Source organism: Grammomys surdaster, unplaced genomic scaffold, assembly GCF_004785775.1.
Source record: "Grammomys surdaster isolate TR1022 unplaced genomic scaffold, NIH_TR_1.0 188, whole genome shotgun sequence".
Taxonomy (NCBI): domain Eukaryota; kingdom Metazoa; phylum Chordata; class Mammalia; order Rodentia; family Muridae; genus Grammomys; species Grammomys surdaster.
Window position 1 is genome coordinate 6,078,927 of NW_021604633.1, and position 24,959 is coordinate 6,103,885.

Sequence of the window (24,959 nt, forward strand, 5' to 3'; positions counted from 1 at the left end):
TACACACACTCACATACACACTCATACACACACTCATACACACATACTCACATATATATACTCACATACACACATACAAGATAGAGGAGAGAGGGGGAGAAAGAGAAGTTAGCAAGCACAGAACATCATCCTTCACCCTCCAGTTCCCCTCCCACCCCCCCAAAAAAGCTGTCGATTTAACTTACCAGCACATAGCTGGATTAGACTGAACACACCCAGCTGAAGTTTCAATGAGATTATGTACGCCTGTTTAGAGAGTAGATAGTAGTAGAACAAAAGAAAGTTTATCCCCACCTTACACACACACACACACACATCCTTTTTTGTCTCACAGACTACACACAGCCTTTCTTTTATCTCATGTATATAATCCACATCAGCTCCCCTACCTCTCTCTGACTAAAAATATTCTAAATGACCTCTTAATAAAAACAGTAACAACTTGGATTTAGATGTATTTTAGATTCCTGTGGGAAATGAACTCTTGAATTTTTCACAGACACTACTAAACATATGAGCATGTATACTCTAAAATTAGTTAAATTAAACATTCTTACTCTACAAGAACCGTACCGTGCAATTGGGAAGTTTAAACTCAACTTTTTTCTTTGTTCTCAACTCTTGGCAGCCCACCATGATATTTTAGACAGAGAAAAACAAGAAGTTAACCTAATAAAAGAACAGTGACCTTGATGTGTCTAAAGAAATGTAGCTGGTAAATAAGAAACATATGCCTCTGAGGAAATAGTTTAGGACTACAATTTTAAATCACTTTACTAGAAACGCCTAGGTGGAAGAGATAAGAAAATAAATGTGAAGGACTGGCTCAGTCAGGCATGTCACGTGTTCTAGAAGTTTTACATAGAAGGGGGATGTATGTGAGCAAAGTAAAAAAAAAAAATGGCACACCCCATGTGACCACATCACTGAAGACCCTGAATCAGATCACCATGTGAAAGCCTCAGACCCAGGATAATGTGATGCTGTGCTGGTAGACCAGATGGCTCAAATGGGACACAGACTCAGGAGGACAACTGAGAAGGGGCTGCTTTGGGGGAAACTATCAGTCACAGATAACTCTAAGCCCCATAAGATAACTCTCACTCACATATAGGTGACAATATCCTGAACCACTCTGGATGAGCAACACGAAAATGAACCTGGGCCCACGGGACTTTCCTCAGACACATCCGGAGTTAAGCAATTCATTGCACTTTTTTTTTTCTCCCTTAAGCTGACATTTGATTTGAGGAAAAAAAATATCAAAAAGCTTTAGTCGTGTTTTCTGAACATTATGTCAATGTTTAATGTTTGAATTATCATTTGAGTAAAATTAGGCATAAAATTTACTGAGGTAACAAAAACACAGACCACTGAGAGCATTCCAATCAAGAGTCTCCGGTCTTAAGTCTACATTTAACAGAGCATGTTGGACTGAGATTTGAGAAGTATTTTTCTGAGCATTTTATACTATCAGACTTTCTTTTCTAGCCTCACCAGCTGTTTATGTTGTCTAAAGGTCAAGATGTTGCAATGACGAAGTCTTGGAACACAGAGTTGACTCTCACAAGGTTCACATTGTACCAGAACTGCTGGCTGATATGCAATTGTTCCTCCTGAACAGGGGCAACCATAGATTACCACAAATCATCCAAAGAATACCTTTGAATCAGCTCAACTGATTAGCTGCCCAACACTCATTACTTAAGTGTAGTATAAACCCTTAGAGATCATTGTAGTAAGAAATATATAGGTTTCATAAAAAATTGTTGCAGGTAGACTGCTAGAACTTTTCAGGGAGATCCTAAAGGACAAAGCTCAAGCAAACTCTGGGGCTGTGAGAGGAAATAATTGAATTTCGTTTCATTCTCTCCAGCCTCATTCCTCAAATGCTGACAGTAGGAGAGAGATATCTATGATACAAGGGCAGGGAAGGCTACAGGGAGGCTGGCCAGGGTGGTGTTTGCTATGTGGTGATAGCATTGTTGTGATTATTGTACCTTGGAGCAGTGCAGACCTTCACAGCCAGATATCTGCGCCTCTCTGGGTTGGATATTGGGACCTGGGATATCACATCCAGGGATGCTCTCCCTGTGACTGATGCTGGAGGTACTTACAGTAATGTGTTAGCACACTCATTTTGATCTGGTCATTCTCAGTTGGTCTGCATTTCTGCCTCACTCCTGGGGTTTCAGAACGCAGGTGATACACTGATCAGGAAGGTGAAATGCAGGGGCCGCAACCTATATGTCTGCCTTGCCTCTAGGGATTGGAGCACTGCTGGAATGTTGCTCAGAGAATGCAGAATGCAGTCAAGGATAAGGGTTCCTGTCCATGCTCTTCCTGGAAAGAAACAGCAAGATCTGGGACTGGGCCTGTGATTCTCAAACTTCTGTGTACCTTGACACCACTGGGTAGGAGAGGAGTTGAGAACAAGTCTGCAGGCCTGCTCTGAGCCTGGGATGAGGCAGAATCTGGCTTGGCTCCAAGTGAGTGCTAAAGTACAGAGGGGCAAGAGAGGCCTTCTACAGGAGATCTAGACGTGGCTTTTTACAACAAAACCCCCTCCCCCATCCTTGATGAAGGAGATGGTTCTTGCTTGTCCAAACTGTTTTATTTATGGCAGATGAGGATCCATACATCTTACTCAGGGTGAACCAGAAATTAAATACCTTTTACAGGAAGGGATACCCAGGAAGGGAAGCTCATTGGCTAAACATTAAATACCTCATTAGCATGGAAAACTCTAAGCTTTTATGCTATGTGATCAGTTATCAGGATCCTCTTGGCGGGGTGTCGTGAACATGTGCTCCAGGACAGGAACCTGCCGTTCTCAATTATGAGATTTACCAGGGTTCTGAACTTGCTTCAACCTTACTAGCTCTTCTGTCTGGACGCACAGTCCACTGCCCCACAATTCTCCTAGGAAGACTTTATTTCATAATAAGAAAGGATGTTGAAAGCAATGTCCTTTCACAGAAGCCTAATTGATTTCTTTTGCCCCAGATGTTTCTAAGAGTCCTGCCTGCATGCTCACCTCCCCCCCCCCCCCAGTATAGTCAGTGGATACCTGAAAATCTGGGCATTCTAGTCAAGAGATATCCTAGTCCCCTCCCCTCCTTTTTCTGGTTTTTAGAGTAGAATCAGAGAGTCTTGAAGGGAAGAAGAGGCTGAGTTCGATGGATGTGAATTCACTTTTCAAGATAAGTCAGATTAGGCCTGTGGCCTCTCAGTACACCCCACAGGAAAAAATGAATCACTATGAACTCTGAAGCGTCTGGTCAAGCACCCCTCATGTCTCACTTCACCTTCAGTCCCTGGATAGACAGTGTGAATGATACCCACATGTCACCGCTCACACCTCCACAGAACCTGCCCCCAATTACTTCTCTGTCCCTTTGGATTTTTATCTCTATGAAGCAGAGGAAGCTTTGCCACTCCAAGACTTGCATCTTTGGCTCATATCTTGTTGATGTTCTGAGTTACACAGGACAATCGGAGAAAGACACTGCAGGGTGTGTTATGGCTTTTGCTAGTGGGGGATGGGAGGGTAGCTCTAATGAACTGAATCTTGAACAGCCTTATTGATTATTACACAAAAAGTGTTGTTTAGGTAACACAAGTTTCTCATACCAAAGCCTCTATACTAATCTATGTTTCATGAATGAAAACATTACCTCCCTGCAACGCGCATCCTTCTTGTGCTCTGTGGGCACAGAGCCAAGCTTATTTTATCATGCAGCCATAGTTTATATGCTTTCTGAGATCTGAGTCTGTGTTGTATCTTTGTATCCAGTTATAGCTTGACACTTGGCAAACAGATACAAATCAGAACAAAATGTGGTGAAAACTGACTACTTTGCTCTTGCAGTCACATGCAATGAGTTCCTTGGAAGTCTGGGTCTCTGTCTCCACCAGGATGGTACAAAGTACAAAGCAGTGTCTGTTACATTCACCAAACTTGCATCAGTACCTAGCATGGGGCCAGACACATAGTAAGAAGCTCATGGATTTCTGTTAATAGATGAATAAAACATGTAAGATTCTCAAGAGCATAACTACCAATCAGGGAAAGAAAAGGATGACTCGGGGTGAAAATCTTCAAGGAGAAAATTCTGGGGTGGTATTAGACAAGGAAAGCAAGTGCCATTGTCCCACAGTTTCTTGGAATGTGTCCTTTACCTAGTTTATCTATAGGAAAGGATGACAGGGTTCCTCAGGAGGCTTGAGATCTGCTATTTTGATGAGGAGAACCGAGGCAAAAGGTTTGCAATGTCCCTGGCAAAAAACTAAGGTAGGCAGGATCCACATCCAACTCCGTCTGCATTCTTCTTCTGAGTCTTTAATACTGCCTCTTTGTGATGGGGGCTTTTTAGAAAGAGATGTTGATAGTTATGTTTAGGCAAAAACTATGAAGAAAATAGTTTCTTTTAGATAAGAAAACACAAAACAGACATTATCTAAAATATGTGGACCATTTATCTACTTAACAATAGTTATTTGCCGCATGATGGGTGCCAAAAAATGATTAAATGAATTAATATCATGAATATTATGGATCTCAAGCAAGGATTGTATTATATATTATACATTTATACTTATATACTCAAGTATTTATATATTTATTAATATTATATATAGGTATACTTATACTTTATATATTTATTAATTTTATATAATATAAGATATATTAGTTATCTATTTTACATATATTATAGATGATAGATAGATAGATAGATAGATAGATAGATAGATAGATAGACATATAGGAGTAAGATTTTTACTTCCATCTGCATGACTGCAGACTTCTTTTCTCTGTCCTGCTAGAGTGTTTGGAGGAACACTGAAGATAATCTTCAGCACATCATTTTTCTGCTTAGAAAATTTCAATGGACTCACAGCACAAAGACTAAACTCTAGCCTTGAGGTGTGGCAGGAAATGTGAAACACACACACACACACACACACACACACACACACACGCATGCCCCTGTGGCTCAAAATGCTCAGAATGCAGAGGGTAGTGTGCATTCATAACACAGACATCACCCGAGAGCTCATTAGAAGCTCAGCCCCATCTGAGATACTCTGTAAGCTCTGCATTTCAACAGTGCCTGCAGGAGATGCCTGTGCATTATAAAGAGGTCCCACTTTATTTTCTTTTGTAAATGACTTAAAACAGAAGAATGGAGAGTGAATCACCAACCTTTACGTGGAGAAAATACAGCCTAAAGTCACAGAAAGCTGATATTGCTTACATTTGATAAAATATAAAATTTAATATACAGTATAGAGCTAATGCTAATTCCATAATAGTTTATGTTACAAGATGAACATGATTAATGAAGAAAAATGATAAAGAAATCCCATGTGGCTTGTCCGAAAGGCCCTCATCACAAAGGTTGGGGGCCTGGTCGGAGAACATGGCGAAGGGTCACAACAGTGATATCCTTGAATAAACAGGGTCCCAGAAGCAAATCACAGCTGACTTCAGGATCACATGTTCCTGTTGAATGAGCAAAAACCCTGTCATACGAAAGCCTTGTGAAATCTACAATGAGACATGAATCAAGTGAAAAATGAACCTGGGATGTAACAAAGCTTTGGAAACAGAGCAGTTGGAAAATTTTAGCTAGGTTGGAAGATGAATGACCAAAACACGGTACAAAAAAATAACTATGGCATCTGTAGTTTTAGAGAAATTGGAGTTACATAGACATTGTTCCTCTGATGAAGTTTGGCTGGTAAAAATGGCTTACTGTGGCTTAGCCTCTTGTGAGAACTTTTCTTTAAGATTTATTTATTTTATATATGTGAGTACACTGTAGCTATCTCCAGACACACTAGAAGAGGGCATCAGATCCCATTACAGATGGTAGTGAGCTATCATGTGGTTGCTGGGAATTGAAATCAAGACCTCTAGAAGAGCAGTCAATCCTCCTAACCACTGAGCCATCTCTCTAGCCCCTTGTGAGAACTTTGTAAGATCAGAGTTTACAAGCCACAATAAAAAAATAGCAACTGATTTGAAGACCATCTAAAGTTGTAATATGTAAGAATTCATTCAATCCATATACCCCAAATATTTTATGTTTTCTCCATCTTTGTCCTTGAAGTTCCACACTTCAAGGACAAAGTGTTGAAGAAGCACAACATTGGTGCCCATTTTAAGCACCACAAAATCAGAGACAAGGGCCAGCAAGCTTGGTCAGTGGGCAAGGGTGTCTGCTGCCAAGGCTGATAGTTTGAATTTAACCCCTGGGACCCACTTGGTAGAAGGAAAAGATCTATTCCCTCAAGTTGTCCTTTGACCTCCACAGGCATTCTGACATGCATACACACACTAAATAAATAAATAAATGTTACATATATATGTATGTATGTATATATACACATATATGTATATATGTATATACATGTTATATATATATATATATATATATATATATATATATATATATTATATCACAGTAAACAAGAATTGAATATTTTGTCAGTTTAGGCTCTTGCTAGTATAGCATCTTCTAAAAGAAAACCCAATAACACAAGACATTAGAAGAACTGAAAACTTCTCAGTTTTACAGAGGAAATGTATAAAGAGATGACACAGAGGCAGATAGGGATAAAGAAACAGACAGGGGTAGAGACAGAGAAGCATGGGCCTCCTGCGTGACTCCTTGAGGCTACTGAGTAGATTGTAGTTCCCTGACAAAGGATAGCACAGCTCTTGAAGTAAGGTATGACTAGTTGGTTCAGTAAGGTATAGTTGGTTAGCTAAACTGGCATCTGCATTCTTTTTTAGGATCTTAGCAATAGCTCTGCAACAAGGAAATTATTTCAGGATTGACAGACAAAATATAACACTGAAGGAAACCAAGCCCTTGGGCTGATGAGAGCCAAGTAAGCCATGTTCTCGGTGGCTTCTCATCCTGTACTGCAAATGAAAAGCAGGTTTGTGCAATGGCCTCCGCATGGTCCTGAAGATGCCGACCCTGGAAGCTCAGATATGCTTTCTAAATAGAGACAGAGGGAAGGAAGAACTGTGTTCAGAATAATTACAGTCTTGGAGAAACAGTAGCTTTAATTCCCTTCAAAGCTAAAGTTCTAAAACTAGGTTCTGGAGTTGTGAGGCGTCCGGCCTGTGAGCCTACAATTCCTTGTCAGGTGTGCAAGAGGGAGTGGGTTGTAAGGAGAGACTTTCTTCCAACCTGAGAAAGAAGAGGGTACTATGTGCCCTAGGGTGGTGCTGTAGACCCCAAGATAACTGTTCTGATAGCCAGAACCTCCTTGGGTCCTGCCTTCAAGGACTTTAAAAGGCCCAAATTATACTTGGCCATCCAAACATTATTCACACAGAGTGGCAGCCTCTGTTGGCCTGTTTGCTCATTTGTTTCTTCATTACACAAATATATTTGAGCATCTCTGTATGCATATGCATAAGTGGACACGCCGCAGAAGCAAATGGAAGCAGACGGGGACTACCCGGTTAACAAACTCAGCTTCTGAAACAGTTTCATATACATCATCAAAGATTTTTGTTGTTAGATAAGCTCACTGTGTAGCCCAGGCTGGTCTGGAACTTGCCACCCTCCTGTGTCAGTGTCGTGCCACTACATGAAAAGCAAAAGATTTCCATGTGTGGATGAAATGGCTGGACAGGTGAAACAGAACGCTCGGACATGAAGTCTGTCCTTAAAATTTCCGTGGAAGGATGAACCGTGTGCACAAACAGCTGGGCTGCAGGCAGCGCGGGGCTTCAGATGAAGGAAAAGACGCTGTCTAAGAGCGTGAGAAATGCTTCAGAATTCCTGTTCCTTCCACCAGCTTTGTGAGCACCGGTGTGGTGTCTTTGCTTTCTACTTCTTGCTTCTGTGTTCACGCGACATCCCATGAACCTTTCTGACCCTGGGCTGAAAGTCTCTCTCTTCAATCTGGGGTTACATGGGGGTGGGGGGTAAGAGGACGAACTATTCGCTACTCTCCTCCCTTTGTCCCTGGGGCACAGGTCAGTGGTCCTCTTCTTGTACTGTGTTTGCTCGTGGAGAGTGTTTAAGTTACCCCAGAGATGCCACATCAGGAAATTGGAGGCCAGACAAGAAATTTGCATGTTGGCCAGGTACCCCAAAATGGCCCATGATGGCCCATGACAACACTCTGAGAGACCTGTTCTGAGGAACCATCTTTTGTTTCTTGCCAGAAATGGCCGTCTCTGTGTAGCTGACATAGACAACTCCTTTTGTCCCTTTATATTCAATTCAGACATGTCTTTCTCTGGTATTCTGTACTCTGGCATGAAAATAAAATTAGTTGCTTCCATCTCAGGGGCACCATAGGACATTCATCAAACAGAAGATGATATCTATTGGTAAGTAAATCACAGAGTCAATTGTGTGGGTTGAGTACAACCAAAGAATACATAATAAGGTCTTAATTTTGTATGAGCTTTGTTTTGGTTTTGCAGAGGTAGTGTGTGTGTGTGTGTGTGTGCGCACATGCGTGTAAATACGCATATATTCATACTATCAGGGTCACATGGAATCCCCTAGATTTTCATGGGGATTCAAATACGTTTTTTTTTTTTTTTAACTTGAGAATCATTCATCAAAAACCTTATGAGTGAATGCTGGAAGCAGATTAATGAGGAGGGGAAAGTCAGGGAAGGGTGGGGTCTTTGACGAAGTTTAGCTTTGGCCTGCTCTCTCAGGGAAGTGGAAACATGGAAACATAAGTCACACAGCAGAGTTGTCCTGCTTGAGGCACAGGGGTTGGCCTGCTGCAGTCTCACACCAGGAGTTGGCTGTGAGCAGAGAGCCTTCCAGAAGAGGTGCCTACTACCAGCCAACAGTAACTCTTAAGATAAGGGGATCTTGGCTCTCTGCTCCTCCCTGTTCCAGAGATCGCCGCATCTTCTTGTGCAGTGCCAGCCTCATCCCGTAGACAAAATGGTGAAGGTCGGTGTGAACGGATTTGGCCGTATTGGGCGCCTGGTTACCAGGGCTGCCTTCTGCTCTCCATCTGGTGGCAAAGTGGAGATTGTTGCCATCAACTACCCCTTCATTGACCTCAACTACATGGTCTACATGTCCCAGTATGACTCCACCCATGGCAAGTTCAATGGCACAGTCAAAGCTGAGAATGGGAAGCTTGTCATCAACGGGAAGGCCATCACCATCTTCCAGGAGCGAGATCCCGCTACATCAAATGGGCCGATGCTGGTGCTGAGTATGTTGTGGAGTTCACTGGCGTCTTCACCACCATGGAGAAGGCTGGGGCTCACTTGAAGGGTGGGGCCAAAAGGGTCATCATCTCTGCCCCTTCTGCTGATGCGCCCATGTTTGTGATGGATGTGAACCACGAGAAGTACGACAACTCGCTCAAGATTGTCAGCAATGCGTCCTGCACCACCAACTGCTTAGCCCCCCTGGCCAAGGTCATCCATGACAACTTTGGCATCGTGGAAGAGCTCATGACCACAGTCCATGCCATCACTGCCACTCAGAAGACTGTGGATGGCCCCTCTGGAAAGCTGTGGCGTGATGGCCGTGGGGCTGCCCAGAACATCATCCCTGCATCCACTGGTGCTGCCAAGGCTGTGGGCAAGGTCATCCCAGAGCTGAACGGGAAGCTCACTGGCATGGCCTACCGTGTTCCTACCCCCGATGTATCCGTTGTGGATCTGACATGCCGCCTGGAGAAACCTGTCAAGTATGATGACATCAAGAAGGTTGTGAAGCAGGCATCTGAGGGCCCACTGAAGGGCATCCTGGGCTACACTGAGGACCAGGTTGTCTCCTGTGACTTCAACAGCAACTCCCACTCCTCCACCTTTGATGCTGGGGCTGGCATTGCTCTCAATGACAACTTTGTAAAGCTCATTTCCTGGTATGACAATGAATACGGCTACAGCAACAGGGTCGTGGACCTCATGGCCTACATGGCCTCCAAGGAGTAAGAAACCCTGGACCACCCACCCCAGCAAGGACACTGAGAGCAAGAGAGAGGCCCTCGGTTGCTGAGGAGTCCCTGTCCCCAACACTGAGCATCTCCCTCACAATTTCCTTCCCGGACCCCCGATAACAACAGGAGGGGCCTAGGGAGCCCTCCTTACTCTCTGAGATACCATCAATAAACGTTCTGCACCCATCAAAAAAAAAAAAAAAAGATAAGGGGATCTTACCATGATCAGGGCCTAATGCAAAATAAAAATGTCTGGGCCCTTGGGCACAGTTCAGACTGAGCGTTAAAGCAGTACCAATAAAATAGAAAGTTTTTACTTCTCTCATGGTTTTTCTTTCAACTTCCACGGTGTGTTTTTTTTATTGGCTTCAATGTGTTTCTTACTAAAGGCATATGAAAGTTGAAATGAGTAACATGAATTTTGTCATTCATCTTTGTATCATGTGACTGCTAATCTTAACTAGAAACATAAGAACCTTTTACTCCTAAGCAGAATCACCAGAACTACAAAGTTTGTGTTTATATCTACACTGGCAGTTGCTGGTCATAGATACATGTATATTTCACACAGATACATGTTTGACCAATAGACTCACTTCAGTATTTCTCAGTTTAAGGGATCAGTGTGATAGTTTATAGAATGTCAGGATTTTCCAGACCCTTTAGATTTATATCATGACAGAAAAAAGAAAAAGAAAAAGAAAAAGAAAAAAAACTAACACAGTAAGAAGTCATCAATGAACAGGCATGGTTCAGTCCTCAGAGGGGATCAGGAACATAACCTTTAGACAGGCATCCTGCTTCCTGAGACATCAGGCCAGCCCTTTTTAACCACCCCCTATAACTGTCGGCCATTGGCTACAGGCCTCTCCAGGAACTGAAGGGGGTTAGAGAGAGATGAAGGCATAGCTTTCTATATGGGGACCACTAAGAGCAAGTAGCTACACAGAGGACATGAGTGCACACATCAGGCAAAGAGGATGGGAGAGGTGCTCCTATACTGCCTACTAAGAGTCCTCAAATGTTTGGAAAACACTGCACAGGATTGACTTTAAATACACTTCTGACCTCTCAGAGCCTGATCCGGCAGAGCAGTTATGTTTCTGTTACTTATGTTTCTGTCTCCCACGCAGGACTCTGCTCCACTCTGTGGCAGAGGCCCTGACCTGCTCTCTTTACCCTGTCCAGAGGCTGATGCATAATTGTTACCAAACAAGCAATCTCCTGACAGAGAGCAGTTCCATGCAGATCACAGAGCAACTTGAACTCCAGTCTAAATACTTTGAGTATTATTCTGTTGGCAGTGAGGACGTGTTTGAAAGGCTTTGTTGGCAGCGGTATGGGATACGGACTGGGCCAAGGACGGAAAGAAGAGAACACCCAGGAGCTCTTGCAGGAACACAGGCAGAGTAACACGAGGCAGAATCTGAGCAGAGGCTGAGTATCCGGGGTGGGGAGGACACAAGGATAATTAATGTGTATTATCATCTCCAGGGTCCAGATGGCCCCAGGCTCACATCCAGCCTAGAGACTGTCAGGAGTTGGAGTCTGGCAAGTGTGTTAGGAGTTCTGTGCTTATGTGCCCAGGGGCAGATGGAAGAGGGGTACCCTTTCTCATGCTTGGACAGAATAAATACAGGGAAACAAGTGAATGTCTGTTCTTTCGTTGTATTGCACAGACAGAATCCCCAAAGTACACACAGGAGTACTCATATTTCTCCTCATACTTTGGACAGGATTTCACAATTGCAAGAAAACCAAGATTGTCTATATGGAATTCTCTCAGTTCATCAGTACATGAGTCACTTAGAGTGAACGGTGTCTGCTTCCAATTTCATCCTTGAAAGTCACACAGGTTCCAAGGCTGAGGTCTGAGTACATTATTCTCAGTGGGCCTCTGGACTGAATCCAGGTTGGAATAATTTCTCTGTGACATAGATAGATCATATACATACCAGGAAATCCTTTTCTTTTTCTTTCGGAGATTTTCCAAGCCTTGATTGTAAGGTAAGCAATTTACATTCTTCCCTGTGACTTGGCCAGGTGTCTGCTGTTGTCACTGCTTTGTGAGACCCAATGACCTGGAAGCCCTGTTATGTGGACTGGACCTGGATTTTCCAGGGTTCTTCCTGGAGCTGGCCTGAGATTTATCATCAATAACATTCCTTTTTCCAGGGACTTTACCACAGCTGTTCACTATGAAGCTCAGGTACCCATTAACTCCTACCTCCCAGTGGGAGAAAGCAGAGAGAAACATATTTCTGAACTGTTTCCATATTAGCTTTTCTAGAAGAGAGTCATCAGGAACCAATTTGCAAGAAGTAGTACATCTGGGAAGCATTATAAACCAAAGGCTGGAGCTGCACGGAGTGTGTGCACATGCACTTTATCCAGGGAGAGAAGCTAGAAGCTGGAGTGATATGTTGGAGGGGCTAGGCTTAAGGAAGTAGCCACCGAATGTTTGTGTAACAATAATAAACAGCAAAAATAACATAAACTCTTCCCTCCTGGGGCTTTTTCTCCAAAAGCAATTAATTACTAACATGTGTGTAGAGATTTTCAACCAGAGGTTTGTCAATAGAGGCTTTTGTTTGTATTCAGATCTTACCCTAGAGCAAGAGACTCTTAAACAGATGGTCCCTCTCACCCCCTCTTACCAAATTATGTACCCCCTTACCTCCTGAAGGAGAGCTGAGAAAGAATAGATGCCAATAAAAAGAAGCTTCCTAACACTTTCTGTGCTGATCTGACATCCAACCCTCTCCCTGCAGCCATGTTTCCTGTAGGAGTGGTCTTAGAGACCTCCAGGCTCCTCAGGAGACCACATTCTGGAGATAGTCATTGTGCATCACGTGACCAGAGCTGGTGGCCCATTTTGAGACTCCTGATAGATCATAGTTCTCTCTCTAACAAATGAAAGACAAAAGAGCATAAGATCCATTTGAAAAGAGCAAACAGGTATATTTGTTCATAAAGTTTCTCCTTGACATCTTGAAATAAAACCAACAGCAGGAACAAAACCTTTTCCAAATCGTAAGGTTTACAAACGTAGCTAATTACTCCGTATGTTGTCCCCCTACCCCTGTGTGTGTATAACATCTTCTGAGGGATTCCGACTTGTTTTCCTTTGCTCTGTGGTCCAGAGCTGATGATGGCCACGATGAACTGATCATATCTTTTAGAGATGTGTTGATGATTAGACCTGACAAGAAGGTTAGGGGTTTTCCCAGTCCTATGAGCTACAGACAGGGGGAAAATGTTCTTCCTTGACTAGATCACAATCTACACATGTGGGAGAGAACCCCTCTGACAATTTTCAATTCCAACACCATTAGAAGTGAACTAAAACTTGTAAATTCAACTCCACGCACTATCTGTTATAAGTGCAGTATATGAGAATATTGTTTCCTGTATCCTTGGTCTGATATTCTTTGATTTCTTCCTGTCTAGTCCACAGCTGACTGAACTATCTAGGTCATAGTCAACACCCTTGAAGGAAACACGCACTGTACACGTATGAAGTCACAAGGAGCACCTCCGGCTTTTGTCAGGTGTGCATGGAACCCAACCTTAGATACAGAAGGTCTCTGAGAAGCTGGACCATATATCAGCTTTGCAACCAAGAATATGTAAATGGGGAAATAGAAATATCCAAGGAGATATCCCCTTTATTTTGTACTTACTATGTGCTATAATACTTTTTGTATTCAGTATCACATTTTAATGTCCCTAACAGTTCGGTGACGTTGATTGTGTCTTTATCAGATCAAGAGAGAATTGAGGAGCATCTCCATCATACAGCAGAACCAGGATTGCAGCCCAGAGATAGCCTAACTCTAACTTCTCAACCCCTTCCTCTGATGGCACTGAAGTGTAATAAATGCTACAACATTTACTGCTGCTTCTCACACCAGTATATTTAGAACAAGGTGTGCCATATTCCAAGACCTCTATTCTCAGCCTTTGGAAGGGGATCCTGTGCTCATTCTCACATCCTGGCTGTTTCTGTAAGTATCTCAACAGAATTCTATTACAATGCTACTTTCAGAGTCTAGTGGGATGTTTCTTGAATAATAGAAATGTATCTGTTTAATTATTCCAACCACCAGATAGAAGATATTGATTGGATATTACAACATGCCCTAGTAATGGCCTAGAGTAAGTTTTGTTTGTGGATAAAGTTCAAATTGCTTATTTGAAATTGCATTTTTGAATGTTTGCAGGAACATTCTAATTTCATGGTTTAATTATCATGCTCACCCTAGAGAGTTTTGCCAGAACTCGGGCCCAGTTGTTTATATATTACCTTATTTGCTTCTTGACTGCAAGAAGAGTTAAAGGTTTTCACAGAGACCTTACAGCCTCAAGGCCAAATATACTCACTATCTGGCCATAACTGGGCAGTGTGTAAACCCCTGAGTTAATGAGTTATATACTTAAATTTTATAAATTATGCCTTGAAAGTTCAATTTTAATGATCAAACACTTAAATCCTTGAGCTCAGTTGTATTTTTACTGACACATTAACCCAGACATGCATATCTTGAATGCCATTTCAACAAGTTTCAGCCATCATAACCTCAAGGCATGTTTGGGGTCCATTTAAACCATAGTAGAGTAGCAAGATCTTTTAAGAGGAAAAGGGAAGGGAGAGAGGGAGAGAAGGAGGGAAGGAGGCAGCAGTTGTACCCAGTTAAACTTTAATTTCAAGAATAACAAATAAATTTTAGTCTATGTCTCAAATGTTACATTAGATATAATTATATGAAAAAAATTCAGTTCCCTTGGCATTTACTTTACCTGGGTGATCTGTATTTTGTCTGACCACCTTAATCAAACTAGTTCAGGCTTGCAGACAGAGTACTGCCTGATAGTTGACATGAGGTTCTACCATATTGTGATAGAAACTAATTTTCAAGTTAGAAATTCAAACAACAACGCCTTTCCTGCTCATAAAAATCTATCTTTTCCTTGAGAAATGTTATCTAGAACTATGCCTATAAATGAATTCATGAGTTACAAAAAAAGAAGAAAATCCAGTCTAAAAGGTTGAATCCAGGTTGGAGAGATGGCTCAGTGAATAAGAATGTTTACTGCTGAATCACAGGGCCAGAGTTCAGATTCCAACACCTACATCTGTTCACACACAACCACCTATGACTTCAGCTCCAGTGGATCTGACTCTCTCTTTGGACTTCCACGAGCAAACAAGCACACACATGGGCACATACATAAAATAAATATTAAAAATAAAATTTAAAAATAATAACACATCCAAGGGAAGTTAAAAGAGAGAGAGAATGATTAAAAAAACTAACAAAATTGTAGGCCTCTAAAAGATATTATTGACAATCATGAAACTCAGAGTTATTCAAATCTAGATCCTGGATATCTGTAATTACTACATTCCAAGGACTATAGCATAGTATCATGGCACGTGATTTATTATCCAAATGTGTATGGCCCTGGCACAGTTTTTTCCTAGGTATAAAATACAGTTCTTACTCTCAAAGAGTTCTCAATTCAAGACAAAATATAGACATATATATGCACACACACACACACATACACACACACACACATATATATATCACACTATTAAAAAGATGTTTGATAGATGCAGTAAGTAGATAATTTGAAATTAATTTTATAGTATATTCATGTGATCCAACTTAAAGCAATCATTTTCTTACATGTAGCTATGGAAAACCCTGGCCTATGATCAAAATTAAGAGAGCAGCTTGTCTTGGCCAGCTCTGAAAAGCATCAAAAGACGCTCTAGATCCGTGTTTTAGGCTGAGATGGAGATTCAAGGTCATGTGATTTATTGAAAGTGTGACTCCAGACAAAAGAGGGGTAAGAGGATGAAAGGGCAGAGCAAGGAGGCAAGACACAGCCTCGACTGCAGTAAGACTTCCATCTTGTCCCACAGGGTACCAAAGCTAAGTGTACCTGGAGGCAAGGGAATAGTTTTACACATGCCATGTCAACCTCTGCCACCTCCTCCCTGCCTGCCACCAAGTGCATAAGTCCCCCATTCATGAGGCTGAATCCTATTTTGTAATGAAGACAGCTATGGGCCTTTAGGAGTCAATACCACAGCAGCTGCAGAGCAGGAACAACAGTCTAACAAAAAGAGGACCCAGGCTCAGCACCACATTTCCATTCTACTGATGCAGAATGTCTAGAGGAGGAAAGTCCCTGGACATTTTATTATTGCACACTAGTGAGCTCAATATCATGCCACCAACTTCACAGCTAAGAAAGAACTAACCCTGTGAGACCTGGCTGTCCCAAAGTCTGTGTGTTCTCCTTCTTGGTCACATTATCATTTGCATCTGTCTTAGTTTGCTTCTATTACTGTGATAAAAACTACTTGGAGACGACACAGTTTACTTAGCTTTGGTGTCCTGATCAGAGTCTATCAAGAAGTGAAGTCAGGGCAGGAACTCAGGGCAGGAACCGAAGCAAGGCCATGGAGAAGTGCTGCTTACTGGCTTGTTCTTTGGGTCTTACTCCAATTACTTTATACAACCAGGGAGGCACCACTCAATGGCCTGGGTCTTTTCATATTATTCATTGATGAAAATGCCCAGAGGCTAATCTGATGGAAACATTTTCACAATTAAGATTTCCTCTTCCCAGATGTCCCCAGTTTATGTTGGGTTGACAAACAACCTAATCACAATACGTCTAAGCACAGGACCCATGAAAAGAAGACCCAATAGCCTTCTTTCCATGCTTGATGCTACGCTGCACAAATGCCATTCATTTGTCTGACATAGTGAGGCCGTTAAGATTTCATTTCAGTCACCGAGATTTTATGGTAGGTGTTTCCATAAACTGCATTAGAATCAAAAGTATGTCAGGCATTCTGTAATATCAAACTGCCGTTCTTCTTTTATAAACCTAGAACAGATTAGACTTGGTAAACGTAAATCTTTGGATGTTTCTACAAGAATCAAGTCATTCAGTACAGAATCATAATCTGAGAGACTATTGCTGTTTGGTCCACATTCATTCTTGTTTCTAGGAATGGTCAACTGGGAACTGGCTCACACTCAGAACTGCCAACTCATCTCTGGTTGTCTAGCTTGACCATCAGTCCTGAAGCATCTACCTGTTTCCTGTGTCTCTTCCTACCTGGTTTCTGTTTGAAGAATGTAGCCATTTTAGACTCAATTTAAAGTTATAATGGTAGAAATACTTTATAAAATGGTGTTTTATGAAGCACTTACTGTAAGTTAGTTAGTAGTACACACACCTCTGAGGCTTACTTTCTGACGGGACAATGAGACAGGAAAATGACAACATGGAATATGTCTTAGTTACTTTTCCTGTTGCTGCCATGAAATACCTTGACAGAAGCTATGAAGGAAGGAAGGATTCGTTGTGTCTCACAGTTCAAGGACACAGTCCATCACAGTGGAGGAGATCTGGCAGTAAGAACTTATGTCACATAGTATCTGCATTGGGGAAGCAGAGAGCAAGGAATACATGTATTTAACTCCCTTTTTCCAGACTACAGTCCAGGATCCTAGCCCAGGAAATGATGCCATCCACAGTGGGTAGGTCAGCCCACCTCAATTAACCTAACCAAGATAATCCCCTATGAGTATGCCGGGGATCCATCTCTCAGGTAGTTCTAAATGTCACCTAAGTGACAGCTGAGATTAACCATCACAGGGTAGAAACCCTGGGAGCTACAGCAGAGCACTGGTACAAAAACCTCAATGTAGATTATATTGTTGTTCTTGACCATATCTGATACAACATCCAATGTAAAACATCTTTCTCTTATTTTAACAAAATGCATTAAAAGGTCAACTTACAGAGAGAAAGGTTTATTTGGTCCCATTGTTTGATAGTGTTAAGTCTGTGGTTAGTTAGCCCTAATGTTTTGGGAGCAGTAATGACGCAACCCGTCGTGGCAAGGAGCTGTGATGTAACAATGCTACTCACCTCTTGTGGCAGGGATGGGAAAAAGAAGAAATGACTGGGGGCCCAACTGTCCTCTCTGAGGACATAGTCCCAATGATCAAAACATTCTCAACACACCTCTTGAAGTTTCCACTATCTCCTCAATAGAACTATTCCAGAGAATAAGACTTCAATATATACTCCTTTGGAGAACACTTAAGATCCAAGCCATAGCACTCCTATTTTTACAACACATTTTCTTATATTCTTTGAGATGAAATGTATAGTCAATATAGTCCATCTGCACATATAACTTCCAAGCAAAGTAATATAATGTGCTGGTGTTAATAAAAGAAACATAGTTGATAAACAGAGACGATACAGAAACATGAATATAAGAGAAGATATAATGAAGTAAAAATATGCCTATGTATGCAAATGCTAACCATGAGACAGCCATAGAGGCACGTGTGTTATAAACATATTAGTGTATTTAAAACCATGGACTTAGTCTCTCAAGTTACATAGTTCTGTCAAGGCTTTTGTTTCCTTTATGCTTGTTCAGTGGAACATTTACAAGCTGTAGGCGACATGAGATCATTTTCCATTTTATGAACATGTCTAGTATTTCTGATCCCCATCCACTAAATGTGTAACTCACTACACCCTAGCACTGTGCTGACCAAAACCACTCCGGTGAACCTCTAAACTGTTTCCAGATGGAAGTGCCTCCCATACCAAGAAACTCTGGGCTTAAATGATGGAGATTCAGACACAGTATGGAAAGAGAAGTGTAGGTTTTGTCCAAGTACAGTAGATTATCTGGACTAAGTACCTTGGATAGGACCTTTGTGATGGTGACATAGAGAACCAGCAGATGGGGAAACAGAGGTTAGAACATCTATGGGTACCACTCTAGAAAAGTAGCAAGATTTAAATCTAGACAGATTTAAGATGAAGAACTGAGTGGAACAGTGACTGATACGGAAAGCATCACTGACCAACAGGGTGAAGGATAACCAATTCTTTCTCCATCCAGAGCTTGGTAGATGATGACATTACTCAGCAACACAACAGGGCGGTGATGCTGTTGGTCTAACGCAGCCTTCCAGGAGGGTGATGCTGTGCTTGATATGCCCAGAAAGGAAAGCGAGTTTGGATGTGTGTAGGTGCTAATGCTTATAGGACAACCAATAAGTAATCGGATCCATGTAGGTCTGCAGCTATCCATAGACACACGATCAAGAGACATAAGTTAAAGGACACCAAGGAAGCGAGTGTGGAGGAAACGGTGGGAACATGTGGAAGACAGAGAAGCTTCATTGGCTTGGAAAGTAAAACTATAATAAAAAAACAAATCAATAAGAATTTTTTAATTTTCTTTGCCATGATGGTTTCGTAACTGTAAACACCTAAAGATTGCTTGTGTAACCAAAGATCATAAAGTTATAAAAGTCCCAGACAATTTGAAAGGCTGGGCCGAGTGTCTCTGAGGTCAGTTGTTTATGCAGTGACTCTTAGACAGCAGAGTTTGAACATGCATCTTCTTTTCTCATTATCTCAAAAGCTTGGCCCTTTTCCCACCAACTCACTGGAGGATTTCTGCATCGAGCAGGATGCAGCTGAGTAGGAGCAGCAGAACTGTGCTGAAATGGCCTCAGGGGTGGGACCTCAAGTGCTCCCAGCTGTGTGTGAAAGACTCTTGGTCAGCATGTTCGCACAGCTGCACAATGGGGCCCTGGGTGAGCGTCCTAAATGGCTCTGCTGAGGTTCTTTCTGTGAGCCCTGCAGATGCTTTTTGGAATGTGGGCTAATAGATCAATTTTAGCATCCACTCCAAACAACAACATTCCCATCAGCCAATAATTAGATGCCCACGGCGATCTGCTGACATGATAGAATCAGACCGTCCAATGTGGTAAATATACAATGAGGACCTTCAGTGAGAGACTTAGAGTGAGCTTGCTGGGGAAGTGGTCCAAAACATGTATTTGGAATCCTAGAATTTGGGGGCTAGGATAAACTCTAACCAAAGTATTTCTCTCTTAACAGATAATGGTATAAACATTATAAACAAGTATAAAATCTTGGTATAATATAATACAATCTTGGCATAATGATATAAACAAGTATATAATGTGCCATTCACCCAGCTATAGCTCTGCTGAGATTTGGAACTGGATAATCCTTTGCGTGGAGCGAAGGGAGTTTGCCTTGTGGCATCCGAAAAACGTGTCCCTAACTTTTTTTGTCAACTGTTTCCTCCAGAGTGAACTCAGCCTGAATGGAGCCTGAATCCACTGACAGCTATTTTGAGGGTCAGCTTGGTGTCTCATGAAACTCACGGAACAGAGGGGATAAAAAGCTGGCCGCTGCGTGCATTGGTTTTTATCACTGTAATGAATTCCTGAAGGAAATAACTTGAAAATCAGGAAAGGTGTATTTAGGCGTATGGTTTCAGTCTACAGTCTACAGTGGGCTGGTTCCATTTTTTCTGGACCTCAGATAAATCAGGTCAAAATGGCATAAGGGTAACACGGAACATAGGGTGACCCGCTCTGTGGTGGCCAGGAAGAAGAGAGACAAGAGAAGGCCCAGGAAAAAGTTAATCCCTTCTAAGACACACCCCTAGTACTTATTTCCTCCAGCCAAACCCTGCCTCCCAACTTTTACCACCTCCCGTGACTGTGTTCAAATTATAAATCCAATGGAGCAATCCACTGCTTCCTGATCCCCTCAGGTCTCAAAATCCCTACCTTTTAGTAATGCTGCAATGGGAACCTAGACTTCAACATGCAAGCCTATTCCAGACACTTCAAATCTGTACCATTGACATATGCTTCTGCCCCACACGCATCAGCAACTGAAGGTATAATGACTCCAAGAGGAACATTCAAGAAGTCAGTCAGTTAAAGCCTTTAATTAAGTTGCTCAGTAATGTTTATTGAGTACTTATCACATGCCAAACACTGTTCTAAGTACTACACAAGTAATACTGCCTTTGCACAGTACCACAGCTCCAGGTTCCCATGTGTAAATCCCAATCTAATAGTTGAGGCAGATTAGCGGGATACTGAGTTCATGTTATAAAAGAGATAGGAACTAAGCCACTAAGGATCAAGGTACTCCTCTTCCCCTCCCTTACCAATATCTCCATTCCTCTGTCCCCTGCAGCCTGCCAGTGTTACCCTCAGGGTCCAGTTGGGTCCAGTTGCAGCCTATTGGAGGCCAGTGTCAATCTAAACTGTGGCTGTCATGGTATATGGTAAACAAACAAAAAAAAAACTAGAGAAAAATGATGGTTTACAGTTTTGGTTGTTTAAAATCAGGCAAGGAGGATATTGGGAATTTGACTATTGTTATATATTTTTCAGGCTCTATGTATATAATATCCTGAACTGTTTCCTACCATGCTTCATTCATCCACTGATGAGGCGGTATTAACTTTACAGATATCTATTAAGGACTCATAAAGGATGAACAGAGGTGACCCATGCTTCTGGGAGTTTGTGTAAAGTAATGGGAAAAAGTTCCAGGGAAAGTGGAAACACCAAGAGGTGAGTTGGTCATACACCCCACTTTCCATCAAACCTGCAAAGTCTGTGCCTAGACAGCCTCACCCAACTACTAGATCAAGAAAGGGACAATACTGTCACTACAAATGAGAAAAGCACCACTGGGGTATTACCCTTTCTGATGTCAGGGACACAAACAGCCTTGCAACTCATTTTGTGAGATATCCATTAATAAGCACTTACATGGGGCTCCAACTGCCGTTGATAACTCAGTTCCCGTGGTTGGCACAGTCTATGTAGTCAGCTCTCTGTCCACGATGGAAACATTAGTAACAGCACTGCTCCCCACAGATACCTAACTGAGGAGCTATGAAACCTAGAGGTCAGCCAATTCTTTCTAGCATCAAACATATCTTTTCAGTCATGGTCTACAGAGGTGGCTTCTTCCCAGCCAGTGAGTGGGTCTGGTTGCCTACTGAGCAAACAGTACTTAACTAGGTCAACACTGCTTCTATCCTTCTTCCTCTTCCTCTTCTACGTTACAAAGTGTTCAGGATTCACAAAGAGATGGACTAAAGGAACAGTTATACCCAGACCAAATAGTCACCACATCTTTGTACAGGCAAGATGAGCTCAGGGAATTGGGCAATTCAACAGAGGAAGACTATCTCATCTGCCTCATCTAGGAAAAGGAGAACCTGGACACCCTGAGAGGGTTCTCAATGCGTTTACCATCTTCAAGTTATATTTTGACTCACCATACAGGGAAGCTTTAGTCTTTGGAAATGTATTGTTTGTTCAGTTTCTTCCCGCAAACTATCATAAAGCCCAGCTGGCCATGACCTGCTATTTATCGAATGAATTGATGAGTCATTAGTTACCAAACATTAGCCCAGCACTCATGAATGCCAGACTTTGTTCTAAGCACACATCAAACCCACTTCACTGACTTGAGTTAGGGCTGGGTCTCCAGAATCAGAGCTAGAGTTGTTTCAGCAGGACACTTGCCCTGCCTCAGCATAATTCTCTTTGCTTTACCCAGCATGCCACTACCATCACTGCTGCTCTAAGGACACCATATGTGACCTAATAACTGGTCAGTGCTCCCGCCATGGGGAGGTGACTGGCCCCCATTGTGATCAGTGAGTAGTGGGTTACTTTGGGTTTTCCAGATGCCGCCCTTGCCCTCGTGATAGGTTTGCTGAACTTTGTGGTTCAAACACCGGGTCATGCTTTGATTGTGGAGGTTTTACAACTGGAATAAACTGTGAAGGGTATTGGATTCATGAGCATTTTCATTTTGAGGTCTTTACATTGTTCTTCTTATTTCACAGTGGAAGACCTGTGAGGGAAGGCACAGCAGTATTTACACGTAGAAAGATGACTGTGAGCAGACCGTCCTTCAAAATGATCCTGTGAGTCAGAGAATGTTTGATTAAATCAGTAGATAACTCATGCCTGCCCACTGCATCTATATCCCCAGATCTGACATGTGCATCACACAGGCTATTATATTGAGCTTTAAAGGTATATCTTAGAGACCTCGGTACACTTTGAAAAGTCCTTACAGATCAATTGAGCATCTAAAATACTCAGTTTTGAGATACACTGTCCTAAAGCATCCAGATGCACTCTGGCTAGCACACAAGCTTTTCCTGGGAACATTTCAATTAAAAAAAAAAAAATGCTTCTCCGGGACAATCCTGTCACCCTTGCCTTGTCCACATGTTCTCTCAAACAATCAGTATTTTCTTCACTTGTGTTACCAGAATTCTTGGAGCTCAGATATAACCTGTTGTATTCCAGGCTATACAGGTATGAAGTCTTGTTTTCTTTCATCTAGCCCTACGATCTGGAAATGATCAGGTGAGCAGAGCAGAGCCAAGGTTACTGGTTACCAGGCATAGTCACCTCGGTTACTGCTTACTTAACAAAAGCATTGACTCGCTAAAAAAACTAGTGACAGCTACAAACCCATTCCGCTGAATTAGAATTGTCTTCAAGTTTTACAAAACTAACTGACCAAGAGAGATTGAGTCAAATTCAGTCATTCAAAAATAAAATCACCACATGTTAAATAAAATTTATGAATAAGTAACATGTTATAGGAATGTTAATTATATCAAGAATGAAAAGTTTAATCAGACAGCTGCTTTTTTGCACAATTCTAAACACTTTAACTGATATTTCACAAATGTAACTGATTGAGTTATTGAAACATTGATTTGGACACTACAGGGTAGATACTGCAAATATGAAATTTATATCTATTGCTCAATCAATCAATATTTTTGTTTTGATTTTGATTTTGAGACAGGGTTTCTCTGTATAGCCCTGGCTGTCCTGAAGCTCATTCTGTAGACCAGGCTAGCCTACCTGACCTGCCTGCCCCTGCCTCTCTAATGCTGGGACTAAAGGCATGTGCCACCACTGCTTGGCTCCAAATTTTTATTTTAAAAAGCCTAAGCATGACTAATGTCATAATCTGACCCAGCATACCTATAGCCATTTTGTTCCATGCCTGCCAGCCATTTCATACTGTTGCTCAAGTATTCCTACCAGTCATTGACACAGAGAAATAACTTGACTCAGAGCAAGGTGATGCTGATCACATATCTGGTTATATTCTGTATGTTCTGTATGAGGTTTGTTAATATTAAGAAATTCCACAAAGCTTTATGTAGGAGCCATCAAGTTAAAGGTCAATATGAAATGCTGTGTCTAAAATACCTTGAGTCAGAGCTGATCACTGGCCAGCACTTCCTGCACCTGCATATGAGCTCACTGCGGGTTTTTTTTTTCTTTTCCTTTATAAGCCTGCCCTGAGAAATGTTTGTTGTCATAGCTTAGATGATTCTGAGCTACATTCCTAATCTGCTTAGTCTTAGGATGTGCATTCAATAAACCATCACTGTCTGACTGATATCCCTGTAGTTTGTGAAGCAACTCTCAGACCCCAACGACTATGAGTATAGAATGTAAACAATTTAGAAAGCTTTTAGGGTCTACTTGATTTTACTCACGCTAAGAAAACATTGCACACTATATGCAACATTGTTTCCTTCAACAGTAATTACCATTGTAATCACAAATCACTGACTGATGCTTTTTGGTTCTTATATCCGAGGTTACAATGTAGCTTTAGTTAATCCATTGTTCTTCTCTTTTCTCTAAGCACAGTTTGGCTTGGTTGGTCAGTTTTAGAGACTAAGTGTATTTTCAGCAGATGGACTAAATGTGGAGTGGGCCCCAAACAACTGTAGCTGCCTGGAGGGTAGGAGGCAGAGTGTTGAGGAGAACAATGGCATTTTGATGCAGAGCTCAGCAGAAATACTACTACAGGGCTTGCACTCCGAAATCCACTAGCATCCATTTGAAGCATGTAGTTTTTGCTACCCCGCTTCAAGCTCCAGGCAGACTGCAATCCCACCTAGGTTCCCTCGAATCCACGGATGAAAGACACATACATTACCTAATTTTTCAACCAGCCTTATTGGCTCAATTGCTGGGGTCTTCTAAGCCTTCCTCAGCTATCTCACATCCTCCTTTTCACTCCCAGCTCACTGT

General features: G+C 41.9%; 1 pseudogene; it reads left to right on the forward strand.

Annotated features, from left to right (window-relative positions):
- The window catches only part of LOC114622368, a 159,444-nt pseudogene that overhangs the window by 96,922 nt on the left and 37,563 nt on the right, over positions 1-24,959 (forward strand).